This window comes from Bombina bombina, chromosome 12 (genome assembly GCF_027579735.1).
Source record: "Bombina bombina isolate aBomBom1 chromosome 12, aBomBom1.pri, whole genome shotgun sequence".
In the NCBI taxonomy this organism is placed as follows: Eukaryota; Metazoa; Chordata; class Amphibia; order Anura; family Bombinatoridae; genus Bombina; species Bombina bombina.
Genome location: NC_069510.1, coordinates 119,849,918 through 119,869,177, shown reverse-complemented (window position 1 = coordinate 119,869,177; position 19,260 = coordinate 119,849,918). Strand labels below are relative to the sequence as shown.

The window sequence follows — 19,260 nt, the reverse complement described above, 5'->3', positions numbered from 1 at the left end:
GGTATGAAGTCTGTGCAGATGTTTTGTAGAGAGGTAATGTAAGTATGAAGTCTGTGCAGATGTTGTGTAGAGAGGTAATGTAAGTATGAAGTCTGTGCAGAGGTTGTGTAGAAAGGTCATGTAGGTATGAAGTCTGTGCAGATGTTGTGTAGAGAGGTCATGTAGGTATAACGTCAGTGCAGATGTTGTGTAGAGAGGTCATGTAGGTATGAAGTCAGTGCAGCTGTTGTGTAGAGAGGTCATGTAGGTATGAAGTCAGTGCAGATGTTGTGTAGAGGTCATGTAGGTATGAAGTCAGTGCAGCTGTTGTGTAGAGAGGTCATGTAGGTATAAAGTCAGTGCAGCTGTTGTGTAGAGAGGTCATGTAGGTATGAAGTCAGTGCAGATGTTTTATAGAAAGGTCATGTAGGTATGAAGTCTGTGCAGATGTTGTATAGAAAGGTCATGTAGGTATGAAGTCAGTGCAGCTGTTGTGTAGAGAGGTCATGTAGGTATGAAGTCAGTGCAGCTGTTGTGTAGAGAGGTCATGTAGGTATGAAGTCAGTGCAGATGTTGTGTAGAGGTCATGTAGGTATGAAGTCAGTGCAGCTGTTGTGTAGAGAGGTCATGTAGGTATAAAGTCAGTGCATATGTTGTGTAGAGAGGTCATGTAGGTATGAAGTCAGGGCAGATGTTGTGTAGAGGTCATGTAGGTATGAAGTCAGTGCAGCTGTTATGTAGAGAGGTCATGTAGGTATGAAGTCAGCGCAGCTGTTGTGTAGAGAGGTCATGTAGGTATGAAGTCAGCGCAGATGTTGTGTAGAGAGGTCATGTAGGTATAAAGTCAGCGCAGATGTTGTGTAGAGAGGTCATGTAGGTATAAAATCAGCGCAGATGTTGTGTAGAGAGGTCATGTAGGTATGAAGTCAGCGCAGATGTTCTGTAGAGAGGTCATGTAGGTATAAAGTCAGCGCAGATGTTGTGTAGAGAGGTCATGTAGGTATAACGTCAGCGCAGATGTTGTGTAGAGAGGTCATGTAGGTATGAACTCGGTGCAGCTGTTGTGTAGAGAGGTCATGTAGGTATGAAGTCAGTGCAGATGTTGTGTAGAGGTCATGTAGGTATGAAGTCAGTGCAGCTGTTATGTAGAGAGGTCATGTAGGTATGAAGTCAGTGCAGCTGTTGTGTAGAGAGGTCATGTAGGTATGAAGTCAGTGCAGAGGTTGTGTAGAAAGGTCATGTAGGTATGAAGTCTGTGCAGATGTTGTGTAGAGAGGTCATGTAGGTATAACGTCAGTGCAGATGTTGTGTAGAGAGGTCATGTAGGTATGAAGTCAGTGCAGATGTTGTGTAGAGGTCATGTAGGTATGAAGTCAGTGCAGCTGTTGTGTAGAGAGGTCATGTAGGTATGAAGTCAGTGCAGCTGTTGTGTAGAGAGGTCATGTAGGTATGAAGTCAGTGCAGATGTTGTATAGAAAGGTCATGTAGGTATGAAGTCTGTGCAGATGTTGTATAGAAAGGTCATGTAGGTATGAAGTCAGTGCAGCTGTTGTGTAGAGAGGTCATGTAGGTATGAAGTCAGTGCAGCTGTTGTGTAGAGAGGTCATGTAGGTATGAAGTCAGTGCAGATGTTGTGTAGAGGTCATGTAGGTATGAAGTCAGTGCAGCTGTTGTGTAGAGAGGTCATGTAGGTATAAAGTCAGTGCATATGTTGTGTAGAGAGGTCATGTAGGTATGAAGTCAGGGCAGATGTTGTGTAGAGAGGTCATATAGGTATGAAGTCAGTGCAGTTGTTGTGTAGAGAGGTCATATAGATATGAAGTCAGTACAGATGTTGTGTAGAGAGGTCATGTAGGTATTAAGTCAGTGCAGATGTTGTGTAAAGAGGTCATGTATTCTGTAGAGAGGTCATGTATTCTGTAAAGAGGTCATGTAGGTATGAAGTCTGTATAGATGTTGTGTAGAGAGGTCATGTAGGTATGAAGTCAGTGCAGATGTTGTGTAGAGAGGTCATGTAGGTATGAAGTCAGTGCAGATGTTGTGTAGATAGGTCATGTAGGTATAAAGTCAGCGCAGATGTTGTGTAGAGAGGTCATGTAGGTATGAAGTCAGGGCATCTGTTGTGTAGAGAGGTCATGTAGGTATGAAGTCAGTGCATCTGTTGTGTAGAGAGGTTATATAGGTATGAAGTCAGTGCAGATGTTGTGTAGAGAGGTCATATAGGTATGAAGTCAGTGCAGATGTTGTGTAGAGAGGTCATGTAGGTATGAAGTCAGTGCAGATGTTGTGTAGAGAGGTCATGTAGGTATGAAGTCAGTGCAGATGTTGTGTAGAGAGGTCATATAGGTATGAAGTCAGTGCAGATGTTGTGTAGAGAGGTCATATAGGTATGAAGTCAGTGCAGATGTTGTGTAGAGAGGTCATGTAGGTATGAAGTCAGTGCAGATGTTGTGTAGAGAGGTCATGTAGGTATGAAGTCTGTATAGATGTTGTGTGGAGAGGTCATGTAGGTATGAAGTCAGTGCAGATGTTGTGTAGAGAGGTCATGTAGGTATGAAGTCTGTATAGATGTTGTGTGGAGAGGTCATGTAGGTATGAAGTCAGTGCAGATGTTGTGTAGAGAGGTCATGTATGTATGAAGTCTGTGCAGATGTTGTGTAGAGAGGTCATGTAGATAGAAAGTTTGTATAGATGTTGTGCAGAGAGGTCATGGACATGTAGGTATGAAGTCAGTGCTGATGTTGTATAGAGAGGTCATGTATTCTGTAGAGAGGTCATCTATTCTGTAAAGAGGTAATGTAGGTATGAAGTATGTGCAGATGTTGTGTAGAGAGGTCATGTAGGTAGGAAGTCTGTATTGATGTTGTTTAGAAAGGTCATGTAGGTATGAAGTCACTGCAGATGTTGTGTAGAGAACTCATGTATTCTGAGAGAGGTCATGTATGTATGAAGTCTGTGCACATGTTCTGTATAGAATGTATTGTGCAAAACCAGAATAATAAAACATTTTTCACATTATCAGTACTGATCGTTCAGTCATCAGGCCATTTGTGCAGTAGGTACCCACAGGCAACAGACTCCACCGCTCTGGTTACTGGGACTAAACTGGTTAATCTCTACATTGGTTTGCAATCTTTTTTTACAGCTTGTGTCCAATTTGTCTATGCTGCTCCAAAGAATTATCCCATAGGTAGTGTAGGGAGAGCACTGCATGCCCTGTACCAACAGCAGTTTTGTATGCCTCCCTGGGCTAGTTTTCCAAGATTTGCCACCCCTGCCTTGGTAAACAGATTTATAATGTAAACTAATACTTACGGCTAGATTTAGAGTTTGGCGGTAGCCGTGAAAACCAGCGTTAGAGGCTCCTAACGCTGGTTTTAGGCTACCGCCGGTATTTGGAGTCAGTGATTAAAGGGTCTAACGCTCACTTTTCAGCCGCGACTTTTCCATACCGCAGATCCCCTTACGTCAATTGCGTATCCTATCTTTTCAATGGGATCTTTCTAACGCCGGTATTTAGAGTCGTTTCTGAAGTGAGCGTTAGAGCTCTAACGACAAAACTCCAGCCGCCGTAAAAAAGCAGGAGTTAAGAGCTTTCTGGGCTAACGCTGGTTCATAAAGCTCTTAACTACTGTACCCTAAAGTACACTAACACCCATAACCTACCTATGTACCCCTAAACCGAGGTCCCCCCACATCGCCGCCACTCGATTAAAATTTTTTAACCCCTAATCTGCCGACCGCCACCTACGTTATATTTATGTACCCCTAATCTGCTGCCCCTAACCCCGCCGACCCCTGTATTACATTTATTAACCCCTAACCTGCCCCCCACAACGTCGCCGCCAGCTACTTACAATAATTAACCCCTAATCTGCCGACCGCAAAGCGCCGCCACCTACGTTATCCTTATGTACCCCTAATCTGCTGCCCCTAACACCGCCGACCCCTATATTATATTTATTAACCCCTAATCTGCCCCCCTCAACGTCGCCGACACCTGCCTACACTTATTAACCCCTAATCTGCCGAGCGGACCTGAGAGCTACTATAATAAAGTTATTAACCCCTAATCCGCCTCACTAACCCTATCATAAATAGTATTAACCCCTAATCTGCCCTCCCTAACATCGCCGACACCTAACTTCAATTATTAACCCCTAATCTGCCGACTGGAGCTCACCGATATTCTAATAAATGTATTAACCCCTAAAGCTAAGTCTAACCCTAACACTAACACCCCCCTAAGTTAAATATAATTTAAATCTAACGAAATTAATTAACTCTTATTAAATAAATTATTCCTATTTAAAGCTAAATACTTACCTGTAAAATAAACCCTAATATAGCTACAATATAAATTATAATTATATTGTAGCTATTTTAGGATTAATATTTATTTTACAGGCAACTTTGTAATTATTTTAACCAGGTACAATAGCTATTAAATAGTTAAGAACTATTTAATAGTTACCTAGTTAAAATAATAACAAAATTACCTGTAAAATAAGTCCTAACCTAAGTTATAATTAAACCTAACACTACCTTATCAATAAATTAATTAAATAAAATACCTACAATTACCTACAATTAACCTAACACTACACTATCAATAAATAAATTAAATACAATTGCTACAAATAACTACAATTACATAAACTAACTAAAGTACAAAAAATAAAAAAGAACTAAGTTACAAAAAATAAAAAAATATTTACAAACATAAGAAAAATATTACAACAATTTTAAACTAATTACACCTACTCTAAGCCCCCTAATAAAATAACAAAGACCCCCAAAATAAAAAATTCCCTACCCTATTCTAAATTAATAAATGTAAAAGCTCTTTTACCTTACCAGCCCTGAACAGGGCCCTTTGCGGGGCATGCCCCAAGAAAATCAGCTCTTTTGCCTGTAAAAAAAAACATACAATACCCCCCCCCAACATTACAACCCACCACCCACATACCCCTAATCTAACCCAAACCCCCCTTAAATAAACCTAACACTAAGCCCCTGAAGATCTTCCTACCTTGTCTTCACCATCCAGGTATCACCGATCCGTCCTGGCATCCGGTGCTGAAGAGGTCCAGAAGAGGGTCCAAAGTCTTCCTCCTATCCGGCAAGAAGAGGACATCCGGACCGGCAAACATCTTCTCCAAGCGGCATCTTCGATCTTCTTCCATCCGGTGCGGAGCGGGTCCATCTTGAAGCAGCCGACGCGGATCCATCCTCTTCTTCCGGCGTCTCCCGACGAATGACGGTTCCTTTAAGGGACGTCATCCAAGAAGGCGTCCCTCGAATTCCGATTGGCTGATAGGATTCTATCAGCCAATCGGAATTAAGGTAGGAATATTCTGATTGGCTGATTCCATCAGCCAATCAGAATCAAGTTCAATCCGATTGGCTGATCCAATCAGCCAATCAGATTGAGCTCGCATTCTATTGGCTGATCGGAACAGCCAATTGGATTGAACTTGATTCTGATTGGCTGATTCCATCAGCCAATCAGAATATTCCTACCTTAATTCCGATTGGCTGATAGAATCCTATCAGCCAATCGGAATTCGAGGGACGCCTTCTTGGATGACGTCCCTTAAAGGAACCGTCATTCGTCGGGAGACGCCGGAAGAAGAGGATAGATCCGCGTCGGCTGCTTCAAGATGGACCCGCTCCGCACCGGATGGAAGAAGATCGAAGATGCTGCTTGGAGAAGATGTTTGCCGGTCCGGATGTCCTCTTCTTGCCGGATAGGAGGAAGACTTTGGACCCTCTTCTGGACCTCTTCAGCACCGGATGCCAGGACGGATCGGTGATACCTGGATGGTGAAGACAAGGTAGGAAGATCTTCAGGGGCTTAGTGTTAGGTTTATTTAAGGGGGGTTTGGGTTAGATTAGGGGTATGTGGGTGGTGGGTTGTAATGTTGGGGGGGTATGGTATGTTTTTTTTTACAGGCAAAAGAGCTGATTTTCTTGGGGCATGCCCCGCAAAGGGCCCTGTTCAGGGCTGGTAAGGTAAAAGAGCTTTTACATTTATTAATTTAGAATAGGGTAGGGAATTTTTTATTTTGGGGGTCTTTGTTATTTTATTAGGGGGCTTAGAGTAGGTGTAATTAGTTTAAAATTGTTGTAATATTTTTCTTATGTTTGTAAATATTTTTTTATTTTTTGTAACTTAGTTCTTTTTTATTTTTTGTACTTTAGTTAGTTTATGTAATTGTAGTTATTTGTAGCAATTGTATTTAATTTATTTATTGATAGTGTAGTGTTAGGTTAATTGTAGGTAATTGTAGGTATTTTATTTAATTAATTTATTGATAGGGTAGTGTTAGGTTTAATTATAACTTAGGTTAGGACTTATTTTACAGGTAATTTTGTTATTATTTTAACTAGGTAACTATTAAATAGTTCTTAACTATTTAATAGCTATTGTACCTGGTTAAAATAATTACAAAGTTGCCTGTAAAATAAATATTAATCCTAAAATAGCTACAATATAATTATAATTTATATTGTAGCTATATTAGGGTTTATTTTACAGGTAAGTATTTAGCTTTAAATAGGAATAATTTATTTAATAAGAGTTAATTAATTTCGTTAGATTTAAATTATATTTAATTTAGGGGGGTGTTAGTGTTAGGGTTAGACTTAGCTTTAGGGGTTAATACATTTATTAGAATATCGGTGAGCTCCAGTCGGCAGATTAGGGGTTAATAATTGAAGTTAGGTGTCGGCGATGTTAGGGAGGGCAGATTAGGGGTTAATACTATTTATGATAGGGTTAGTGAGGCGGATTAGGGGTTAATAACTTTATTATAGTAGCGCTCAGGTCCGCTCGGCAGATTAGGGGTTAATAAGTGTAGGCAGGTGTCGGCGACGTTGAGGGGGGCAGATTAGGGGTTAATAAATATAATATAGGGGTCGGCGGTGTTAGGGGCAGCAGATTAGGGGTACATAAGGATAACGTAGGTGGCGGCGCTTTGCGGTCGGCAGATTAGGGGTTAATTATTGTAAGTAGCTGGCGGCGACGTTGTGGGGGGCAGGTTAGGGGTTAATAAATGTAATACAGGGGTCGGCGGGGTTAGGGGCAGCAGATTAGGGGTACATAAGTATAACGATTTAAATTATATTTAACTTAGGGGGGTGTTAGTGTTAGGGTTAGACTTAGCTTTAGGGGTTAATACATTTATTAGAATAGCGATGAGCTCCGGTCGTCAGATTAGGGGTTAATAATTGAAGTTAGGTGTCGGCGATGTTAGGGAGGGCAGATTAGGGGTTAATACTATTTATTATAGGGTTAGTGAGGCGGATTAGGGGTTAATAACTTTATTATAGTAGCGCTCAGGTCCGCTCGGCAGATTAGGGGTTAATTATTGTAAGTAGCTGGCGGCGACGTTGTGGGGGGCAGGTTAGGGGTTAATAAATATAATATAGGGGTCGGCGGTGTTAGGGCAGCAGATTAGGGGTACATAGGGATAATGTAAGTTGCGGCGGTTTACGGAGCGGAAGATTAAGGGTTAATAATATAATGCAGGGGTCAGCGATAGCGGGGGCGGCAGATTAGGGGTTAATAAATGTAAGGTTAGGGGTGTTTAGACTCGGGGTACATGTTAGAGTGTTAGGTGCAGACGTAGGAAGTGTTTCCCCATAGGAAACAATGGGGCTGCGTTAGGAGCTGAACGCTGCTTTTTTGCAGGTGTTAGGTTTTTTTTCAGCTCAAACAGCCCCATTGTTTCCTATGGGAGAATCGTGCACGAGCACATTTTTGAGGCTGGCCGCGTCCGTAAGCAACTCTGGTATCGAGAGTTGCATTTGCGGTAAAAATGCTCTACGCTCCTTTTTTGGAGCCTAACGCAGCATTTGTTTGAACTCTCGATACCAGAGTTAATTTTATGGTGCGGCCAGAAAAAAGCCCGCGGAGCGTTAACAGCCCATCTACCGCCAAACTCCAAATCTAGGCCTTAGTGTTTCTAAATAAAATCTGATAAAATAGCTCATTTAAATAAGGTTCCTTTTCTTGTTTAATTTTTGTAACCTTTTGTTACATATTTTTGGGACTTAATTTACACATATTTTAGTGTCTGTAACAGTATAAATTTTACAGAAACTCGTTGTATCCCTTAGTCACATCAGATGATGCTAAAACATTCACTGCAAATGTGTGAACTACAAATTTAGTACACAAAACACTGTCTAAACTGAGATTATTTGCTAAATTGCATAGAGCTGAATCATAAGGGAGATGAGTCAAAGTGAACCCTTTGTCTGCTGAAGAGGTTTATAATAAATTGCTTAGTACTGTATTGCAGCGTCTCCAGTGTTTAGAGAGTTAATTCCTATCTGTAATGCCATCTTTAAAAACCGTCAGTTACATTAGAATCTAATGGCATTGTATTGTGTGTAAATATTTTGAGGCAAAGACACCCCAGCCAAAGTCTTAAATACTCCTCCCACTCCCCTCATCCTCCAGTCATTCTTTGCCTTTCGTCCCAGGAGGTTGGCAGAGAAGTGTCAGAATTGAATTTTGTCTCTTATGGAGGGTAGTACTCTTCGACATGGGACAGGAGTTTTAGGTCAGCTGAGCCATCCGCCTCTGGGGTCCTGTCCGCCAAGAGGCGAGTTCCCTACTGCTCCATACTTCTACACATGTGGGTAACCCAGATTATGATTTTTCCTCCATGCAGGGCGGCTTGTTCCCCCCGGAGGTTGCAGCAAGTTTTCACTTGCACATATTCTTGGCGATTATTCGTCTGCAGAGACCAGACATTTATGCACGATTGTGCTCGTGCCCTATTGTCCCGGGCCTACCGCCTCGGGGAGGGCCTGTACAGTTCCCTGCGGGTGTAACTGTCCCTGAGTGTTGTGCCTTTCGTTACAGAGTCGCGCGCCTTCGCTTCTTACTCAGACATGTTTTTCAGTTATTAAATGACCCTATCCTTTTTGGATACGGGAATTTTCAGTCTGCTTCGAATGGTGCACCTCATTAGACATGTGGGGATGATGTACTCTCCTGACTGTTCTTCTTGAGATCCTTCCAAGTTTTTTGGAAGATTAGGGCTCCGTTTGGCTGGTCCTGCGGTAGGCCTGTTTTCTTATTGTGCGTTAATCTACGGGGTGCCTTATATTTTCTTTTTATCTGATTAGGATGTCTTATTTTGTTTATATGTTTCCTTCAGGAATCTTAAACTGGGATCAATACTCTCTGTTACTTCTGCGGAAGTGTTTTTGGGGACATGTTAGTCCTATGTTTGTCTGTTTTCCCTTCTTCCCCTCTGAGTATTGTCGGACCCTAGAGTTTCCTCCCCCACGTGGTGGAGAGTTGGAGGGCTTTGCGCCTTCTTACCGCCGAGTGAGCGGTTTAGCCTTTTTCTTTTGAGTCTCTGGGATTATCCTTTTGGACTTGGTCCTCAGCAGCTAGTAGTGTGAAGGGTAGTTCAGCTGCCTTGCAGCGGATGGTTTGCAGATTGTAACCAGCTGCAGCTATTGCACATTGACTGTGTACTGTCTAGCTGTTTCTCCAACATAGGTGTGTCCGGTCCACGGCGTCATCCTTACTTGTGGGATATTCTCTTCCCCAACAGGAAATGGCAAAGAGCCCAGCAAAGCTGGTCACATGATCCCTCCTAGGCTCCGCCTACCCCAGTCATTCTCTTTGCCGTTGTACAGGCAACATCTCCACGGAGATGGCTTAGAGTTTTTTAGTGTTTAACTGTAGTTTTTCATTATTCAATCAAGAGTTTGTTATTTTCAAATAGTGCTGGTACGTACTATTTACTCAGAAACAGAAAAGAGATGAAGAATTCTGTTTGTATGAGGAAAATGATTTTAGCAACCGTAACTAAAATCCATGGCTGTTCCACACAGGACTGTTGAGAGCAATTAACTTCAGTTGGGGGAACAGTTTGCAGTCCCTTGCTGCTTGAGGTATGACACATTCTAACAAGACGATGTAATGCTGGAAGCTGTCATTTTCCCTATGGGATCCGGTAAGCCATGTTTATTACGATTGTAAATAAGGGCTTCACAAGGGCTTATTTAGACTGTAGACTTTTTTTGGGCTAAATCGATTGAATTAACACTTATTTAGCCTTGAGGAATCATTTATTCTGGGTATTTTGATATAATAATATCGGCAGGCACTGTTTTAGACACCTTATTCTTTAGGGGCTTTCCCAAAGCATAGGCAGAGTCTCATTTTCGCGCCGGTGTTGCGCACTTGTTTTTGAGAGGCATGGCATGCAGTCGCATGTGAGAGGAGCTCTGATACTTATAAAAGACTTCTGAGGGCGTCATTTGGTATCGTATTCCCCTTTGGGTTTGGTTGGGTCTCAGCAAAGCAGATACCAGGGACTGTAAAGGGGTTAAAGCTTAAAACGGCTCCGGTTCCGTTATTTTAAGGGTTAAAGCTTCCAAAATTGGTGTGCAATATTTTCAAGGCTTTAAGACACTGTGGTGAAAATTTGGTGAATTTTGAACAATTCCTTCATGTTTTTTCGCAATTGCAGTAATAAAGTGTGTTCAGTTTAAAATTTAAAGTGACAGTAACGGTTTTATTTTAAAACGTTTTTTGTACTTTCTTATCAAGTTTATGCCTGTTTAACATGTCTGAACTACCAGATAGACTGTGTTCTGAATGTGGGGAAGCCAGAATTCCTATTCATTTAAATAAATGTGATTTATGTGATAATGACAATGATGCCCAAGATGATTCCTCAAGTGAGGGGAGTAAGCATGGTACTGCATCATTCCCTCCTTCGTCTACACGAGTCTTGCCCACTCAGGAGGCCCCTAGTACATCTAGCGCGCCAATACTCCTTACTATGCAACAATTAACGGCTGTAATGGATAATTCTGTCAAAAACATTTTAGCCAAAATGAACCCTTGTCAGCGTAAGCGTGGATGCTCTGTTTTAGTTACTGAAGAGCATGACGACGCTGATATTAATATCTCTGAAGGGCCCCTAACCCAATCTGAGGGGGCCAGGGAGGTTTTGTCTGAGGGAGAAATTACTGATTTAGGGAACATTTCTCAGCAGGCTGAATCTGATGTGATTACATTTAAATTTAAATTGGAACATCTCCGCATTCTGCTTAAGGAGGTATTATCCACTCTGGATGATTGTGAAAATTTGGTCATCCCAGAGAAACTATGTAAAATGGACAAGTTCCTAGAGGTGCCGGGGCTCCCAGAAGCTTTTCCTATACCCAAGCGGGTGGCGGACATTGTTAATAAAGAATGGGAAAGGCCCGGTATTCCTTTCGTCCCTCCCCCCATATTTAAAAAATTGTTTCCTATGGTCGACCCCAGAAAGGACTTATGGCAGTCAGTCCCCAAGGTCGAGGGAGCGGTTTCTACTTTAAACAAACGCACCACTATTCCCATAGAGGATAGTTGTGCTTTCAAAGATCCTATGGATAAAAAATTAGAAGGTTTGCTTAAAAAGATGTTTGTTCAGCAGGGTTACCTTCTACAACCCATTTCATGCATTGTCCCTGTCACTACAGCCGCATATTTCTGGTTTGATGAACTGATTAAGGTGCTCGATAGTGACTCTCCTCCTTATGAGGAGATTATGGACAGAGTCAATGCTCTCAAATTGGCTAATTCTTTCACTCTAGACGCCTCTTTGCAATTGGCTAAGTTAGCGGCTAAGAATTCTGGGTTTGCTATTGTGGCGCGCAGAGCGCTTTGGTTGAAATCTTGGTCGGCTGATGCGTCTTCCAAGAACAAGCTACTAAACATTCCTTTCAAGGGGAAAACGCTGTTTGGTCCTGACTTGAAAGAGATTATCTCTGATATCACTGGGGGTAAGGGCCACGCCCTTCCTCAGGATCGGCCTTTCAAGGCTAAAAATAGACCTAATTTTCGTCCCTTTCGTAAAAACGGACCAGCCCAAGGTGCTACGTCCTCTAAGCAAGAGGGTAATACTTCTCAGGCCAAGCCAGCTTGGAGACCAATGCAAGGCTGGAACAAGGGAAAGCAGGCCAAGAAACCTGCCACTGCTACCAAGACAGCATGAAATATTGGCCCCCGATCCGGGACCGGATCTGGTGGGGGGCAGACTCTCTCTCTTCGCTCAGGCTTGGGCAAGAGATGTTCTGGATCCTTGGGCGCTAGAAATAGTCTCCCAGGGTTATCTTCTGGAATTCAAGGGACTTCCCCCAAGGGGGAGGTTCCACAGGTCTCAGTTGTCTTCAGACCACATAAAAAGACAGGCGTTCTTACATTGTGTAGAAGACCTGTTAAAAATGGGAGTGATTCATCCAGTTCCATTAAGAGAACAAGGGATGGGGTTCTACTCCAATCTGTTCATAGTTCCCAAAAAAGAGGGAACGTTCAGACCAATCCTAGATCTCAAGATCTTAAACAAATTTCTCAAGGTCCCATCGTTCAAGATGGAAACCATTCGAACTATCCTTCCTTCCATCCAGGAAGGTCAATTCATGACCACGGTGGATTTAAAGGATGCGTATCTACATATTCCTATCCACAAGGAACATCATCGGTTCCTAAGGTTTGCATTCCTGGACAAACATTTCCAGTTCGTGGCGCTTCCTTTCGGATTAGCCACTGCTCCAAGGATTTTCACAAAGGTACTAGGGTCCCTTCTAGCGGTGCTAAGACCAAGGGGCATTGCAGTAGTACCCTACCTGGACGACATTCTGATTCAAGCGTCGTCCCTCCCTCGAGCAAAGGCTCACACGGACATCGTCCTGGCCTTTCTCAGATCTCACGGCTGGAAAGTGAACGTGGAAAAGAGTTCTCTATCCCCGTCAACAAGGGTTCCCTTCTTGGGAACAATTATAGACTCCTCAGAAATGAGGATTTTTCTAACAGAGGCCAGAATAACAAAGCTTCTGGACTCTTGTCGGATACTCCATTCCGTTCCTCTTCCTTCCGTAGCTCAGTGCATGGAAGTGATCGGGTTGATGGTAGCGGCAATGGACATAGTTCCTTTTGCGCGCATTCATCTAAGACCATTACAACTGTGCATGCTCAGTCAGTGGAATGGGGACTATACAGACTTGTCTCCAAAGATACAAGTAAATCAGAGGACCAGAGACTCACTCCGTTGGTGGCTGTCCCTGGACAACCTGTCACAAGGGATGACATTCCGCAGACCAGAGTGGGTCATTGTCACGACCGACGCCAGTCTGACGGGCTGGGGCGCGGTCTGGGGATCCCTGAAAGCTCAGGGTCTTTGGTCTCGGGAAGAATCTCTTCTACCGATAAATATTCTGGAACTGAGAGCGATATTCAATGCTCTCAAGGCTTGGCCTCAGCTAGCGAGGACCAAGTTCATACGGTTTCAATCAGACAACATGACGACTGTTGCGTACATCAACCATCAGGGGGGAACAAGGAGTTCCCTAGCGATGGAGGAAGTGACCAAGATTATTCTATGGGCGGAGTCTCACTCCTGCCACCTGTCTGCTATCCACATCCCGGGAGTGGAGAATTGGGAAGCGGATTTTCTGAGTCGTCAGACATTGCATCCGGGGGAGTGGGAACTCCATCCGGAAATCTTTGCCCTAGTCACTCAGCTGTGGGGCATTCCAGACATGGATCTAATGGCCTCTCGTCAGAACTTCAAAGTTCCCTGTTACGGGTCCAGATCCAGGGATCCCAAGGCGGCTCTAGTGGATGCACTAGTAGCACCTTGGACCTTCAAACTAGCTTATGTGTTTCCGCCGTTTCCTCTCATTCCCAGGCTGGTAGCCAGGATCAATCAGGAGAGGGCGTCGGTGATCTTGATAGCTCCTGCGTGGCCACGCAGGACTTGGTATGCAGATCTGGTGAATATGTCATCGGCTCCACCTTGGAAGCTACCTTTGAGACGAGACCTTCTTGTTCAGGGTCCGTTCGAACATCCGAATCTGGTTTCACTCCAGCTGACTGCCTGGAGATTGAACGCTTGATTTTATCGAAGCGAGGTTTCTCAGATTCTGTTATCGATACTCTTGTTCAGGCCAGAAAGCCTGTAACTAGAAAGATTTACCACAAAATTTGGAAAAAATATATCTGTTGGTGTGAATCTAAAGGATTCCCTTGGGACAAGGTTAAGATTCCTAGGATTCTATCATTCCTTCAAGAAGGATTGGAAAAAGGATTATCGGCAAGTTCCCTGAAGGGACAAATTTCTGCCTTGTCGGTGTTACTTCACAAAAAGCTGGCAGCTGTGCCAGATATTCAAGCCTTTGTTCAGGCTCTGGTTAGAATCAAGCCTGTTTACAAACCTTTGACTCCTCCTTGGAGTCTCAATTTAGTTCTTTCAGTTCTTCAGGGGGTTCCGTTTGAACCCTTACATTCCGTTGATATTAAGTTATTATCTTGGAAAGTTTTGTTTTTAGTTGCAATTTCTTCTGCTAGAAGAGTTTCAGAATTATCTGCTCTGCAGTGCTCTCCTCCTTATCTGGTGTTCCATGCAGATAAGGTGGTTTTACGTACTAAACCTGGTTTTCTTCCAAAAGTTGTTTCTAACAAAAACATTAACCAGGAGATTATCGTACCTTCTCTGTGCCCGAAACCAGTTTCAAAGAAGGAACGTTTGTTGCACAATTTGGATGTTGTTCGCGCTCTAAAATTCTATTTAGATGCTACAAAGGATTTTAGACAAACATCTTCCTTGTTTGTTGTTTATTCAGGTAAAAGGAGAGGTCAAAAAGCAACTTCTACCTCTCTCTCTTTTTGGATTAAAAGCATCATCAGATTGGCTTACGAGACTGCCGGACGGCAGCCTCCCGAAAGAATCACAGCTCATTCCACTAGGGCTGTGGCTTCCACATGGGCCTTCAAGAACGAGGCTTCTGTTGATCAGATATGTAGGGCAGCGACTTGGTCTTCACTGCACACTTTTACCAAATTTTACAAGTTTGATACTTTTGCTTCTTCTGAGGCTATTTTTGGGAGAAAGGTTTTGCAAGCCGTGGTGCCTTCCATTTAGGTGACCTGATTTGCTCCCTCCCTTCATCCGTATCCTAAAGCTTTGGTATTGGTTCCCACAAGTAAGGATGACGCCGTGGACCGGACACACCTATGTTGGAGAAAACAGAATTTATGTTTACCTGATAAATTTCTTTCTCCAACGGTGTGTCCGGTCCACGGCCCGCCCTGGTTTTTTTAATCAGGTCTGATAATTTATTTTCTTTAACTACAGTCACCACGGTACCATATGGTTTCTCCTATGCTAATATTCCTCCTTAACGTCGGTCGAATGACTGGGGTAGGCGGAGCCTAGGAGGGATCATGTGACCAGCTTTGCTGGGCTCTTTGCCATTTCCTGTTGGGGAAGAGAATATCCCACAAGTAAGGATGACGCCGTGGACCGGACACACCGTTGGAGAAAGAAATTTATCAGGTAAACATAAATTCTGTTTTTTCTGAGACCTTTTTGGTCTTCCTCTGTGGTCTCCATGTTAGGTCTCCTTTTAGGGGCCTGAGAGATGTTTGTTCCCTGTTAGGGACACTGGGCGTGGTCTCCTTCGGTTTGCTTGAGGTTCCTCCTGGACCTGGGGAGGGTTTGCACCCCTTTCTCCCTGTGATTATCTGCTTGTACGGAGGTGATGTGGAGACCAGCCTTTGCTCGAGTGGTTTTGACCTTGAGGTATCCCCTTGTCTTTTTGTCCTGAGGCTGTTGGAGAGTCTAGGGGCTCTAGTGTCGTTGTTCGACTTTTACCGCCTTAGCTCCTTTGGAGAGTGGGACTTTGGCAAGGGGTGGTCTCTTTCTTAGGTCAGGACTTGCAAGTTTTTCTCGTTATCCGGGTTGATCTGGATATTGCATTATTATCCCCTGTGGTCTGGGTTGTTATATCAGATGGGGTGTTAAGTTTTCGGGTATTGTTTGTTTAAACAATTGGGGGCTCAGACCTGTTTCTCCCTGGGGCTTCCTGTTGCTCTCAGCATTTTCCCTTGTGGATCCCGTTGTGGGTTGTTACCGGACTTTTAGGCTCCAGGGCTGGTTCGGGGTTATCCATTTCCCGGGAACTTGGGCTATGTCCTTTTACTTGGATTACATGACCTGGTCTTGGTTGGTGAGGTTTTCTGAGTGCTGTTGCTCATTGGGCTTGTTTTGCACCTTAGGCGGTTTCCCTTGGTCAGCTTGCTGTAGTATCCATTGAATTCACTGCTCTGCAGGTGAATGGACTTGCAGTGTCACTGCTGCTACTATTGCACATTGGTTGCATGTTAGCAGGCTAGTTTTTTAAGGGAATCCCTTATAACAGGGCTTCTGCGTTGGGAATTGATATCTCATTTAGCCTGTGGCCTTGTGGCTTGTGGAAGGTGCTGCCTTTTAGCCATTTTCCCCTTCTTGGGTGAGAGCTTATTCTCCTTTTTTATGGAGATGTGGTCCTTTTCTTAGGGCTTCTCCTGGATTCAGGAGATGGGAACTGTGAGTTTCCCTAGCAGAGAGAAGTATTCTCTCTGGGTTGTTACGTTCCATCTGGAGTCTTGCTGGCTCCGTGTCGAGCCTAAGTTGGACCTTTTTGCTAGATCCTTTGGGTCTACGGTCCTTTCGTCTGTTCTATGCAGTCGGGTTGCTCCCGTGCTCTGTTGGATTGGCTGTGGCCATTCTTCTGCTCATCCTTGAGCTGGTTTTGGTGTTCTTCTGTTTCCCTGTTTCAGACCTGCAGTTGCTGGGGCTGGCCTGGCTGGGAGTGGGTTCTGAGAGACGTTGTCATCTCCAGGATCTAGGTGGGCATAGTAGCTAGCGACATAGGCTTACAAGCAGAGGGTCTAGGATTGCTCCACCTCGGGTTCTCGGTGTCGTCTCTCTTTCTTGGGAGGCCTCGTGGAGGTTATGTGCTTCCCCCTTTTTGGAAGACCTGTGGGTAGATCTGGTGGCTTGGATTGCCTAGTGTGTGCCCTCTGTCTGGGGGTTTTCTTTTGCAATCTGTTCTTTTGTTGGCTGCTTATACTTCTCAGCCAGTATTCTCTGTGTCATCCTGATGATGGCGGCATGTTCTTGACTCAGGGTTTTTAGTCTGGGTCTGTTACACGTATCAGTATTCCAAGTTTGGACGATGTGAGGACTCCGTCTTCTGTTGTCTTTTGGTGCTTTGCACGACGTTTAAAAGAAAGGTTTCTCTGTTCCTATGCCCGTCCAATACCTCCAGTTTCTCCTGGTCTAGGCGTAGTCTGTTGGGACCCATTTGGGCCCTTGTGAGCTGGGCTCGCTTTGGAGGATTTTCCTTTTATGGATTTTGTGACCTTTTGGTTTTTTCCTTCGGTTCTTCATGGACCTATCCCTTTGGGAGTTTAGGCTGGTGTTCCCTTCTTTAGTGAGGGGTGAGTGGTGAGGGGCCGACTGTTGGGCGACGGTGTCTCCTGGAGGCATGTTGGCTCAGTTGAGTCCGATTTTGGGGTCTCTAGCTAGGCTCTGGACTACCTGCGGGTCAGTGTCCTCAGGGCTTTTCCTTTCAAAGTTTTCTCTGCTTTGGACGCAGCTGGGTTTTTTTGTGGGCAGTGGTTTCCGGCTTGGTGCCCTCAGAATGGGCCGCCTATTGTACCCTCCCGTCTTGGCATTCAGTGTCCTCTATAGCTTGGGTATTGTTTTCCCAAAAGTAATGAATGCAGCTGTGGACTCTGTCCATTTAAGAAGAAAAACATAAATTATGCTTACCTGATAATTTTCTTTTCTTCTGATGGAAAGAGTCCACAGCTCCCCACCTGTAATTTTTATGTGGGGCGTCCTTATTTTATTCTTCTGGCACCTTTCACCCTGATATTTCTTCTACTGTTCCTTGTTCCTCGGCAGAATGACTGGGGGATGAGGGGAGTGTGAGGGGTATTTAAGCCTTTGGCTGGGGTGTCTTTGCCTCCTCCTGGTGGCCAGGTTCTTAATTCCCAAAAGTAATAAATGCAGCTGTGGACTCTTTCCATCAGAAGAAAAGAAAATTATCAGGTAAGCATAATTTATGTTTTTTTTTGTAAAAGAAAAGGTGCCGGTACTCATTGATTTTTTATTGCTTTTCTCTAAATTACTGAGCAGAAAATACCAAAGGGACAAGATTATTTACAATTGGCTAGATTACGAGTTTTGCGTTATGAGTAAAAAAGCAGCATTATGGGTTATAACGCTGCTTTTTCACTGCCGCTGCTATTACGAGTCTTGTAGGTACAGCTGTACCGCACACTTTTTTGGCCGTACCGCAAATTAACTTACGCAATTTTTGTAAAGTCCTTTTTCAATGGGACTTCCATAGGGCCGATATTACAAGCTTTTTTTGGAGGCCAAAAAGTGAGCGGTACAGCCTATGCCACAAGATTCGTAACGCATTCTAAAGTCAGTAGTTATGAGTTTTACGCTACAAAGCTGTAGCATAAAACTCCTAACTAAAGTGTTAAAAAGTACACTAACACCCATAAACTACCTATTAACCCCTAAACCGAGGCCCTTCCGCATCGCAAACACTAAAATAAAATTATTAACCCTTAATCTTCCGCTCCAGACATCGCTGCCACTAGAATAAACATATTAACCCCTTAAACGCTGCACTCCCGCCTCGCAAACACTAATGAAATATTATTAACCCCTAATCTGCCGCCCCTAACATCGCCGCAACCTACATTACAGTTATTAACCCCTAATCTGCCGCCCCCAACGTCGCCGCCACTATACTAAAGTTATTAACCCCTAAACCTAAGTCTAACCCTAACCCTAACACCCCCTAACTTAAATATAATTAAAATAAATCTAAAGAAAACCTACTACTAATAACTAAATAATTCCTATTTAAAACTAAATACTTACCTGTAAAATAAACCCTAAGCTAGCTACAATATAACTAATAATTACATTGTATCTAGCTTAGGGTTTATTTTTATTTTACAGGCAAGTTTGTATTTATTTTAACTAGGTAGAATAGTTACTAAATAGTTATTAACTATTTACTAACTACCTAGCTAAAATAAATACAAATTTACCTGTAAAATAAAACCTAACCTGTCTTATACTAACACCTAACCTTACACTACAATTACCTTACACTACAATTAAATAAATTACCTAAATTAAATACAATTAACTAAATTAAATACAAATACTTAAATTACAAACAAAAAACAACACTAAAAAACAAATTACGAGATATTTAAACTAATTACACCTAATCTAATAGCCCTATCAAAATAAAAAAGCCCCCCCAAAATAAATAAAAAATCCTAAACTAAACTACCAATAGCCCTTAAAAGGGCCTTTTGTGGGGCATTGCCCCAAAGAAATCAGCTCTTTTACCTGTAAAAAAAATACAGACAACCCCACAACAGTAAAACCCACCACC

General features: G+C 43.2%; 1 protein-coding gene across 3 annotated transcripts in view; it reads left to right on the top strand.

Moving 5' to 3' along the window:
- Nucleotides 1–19,260, top strand: part of DNM1 (dynamin 1) — a 318,929-nt gene that overhangs the window by 116,465 nt on the left and 183,204 nt on the right. The window lies entirely within an intron of this gene.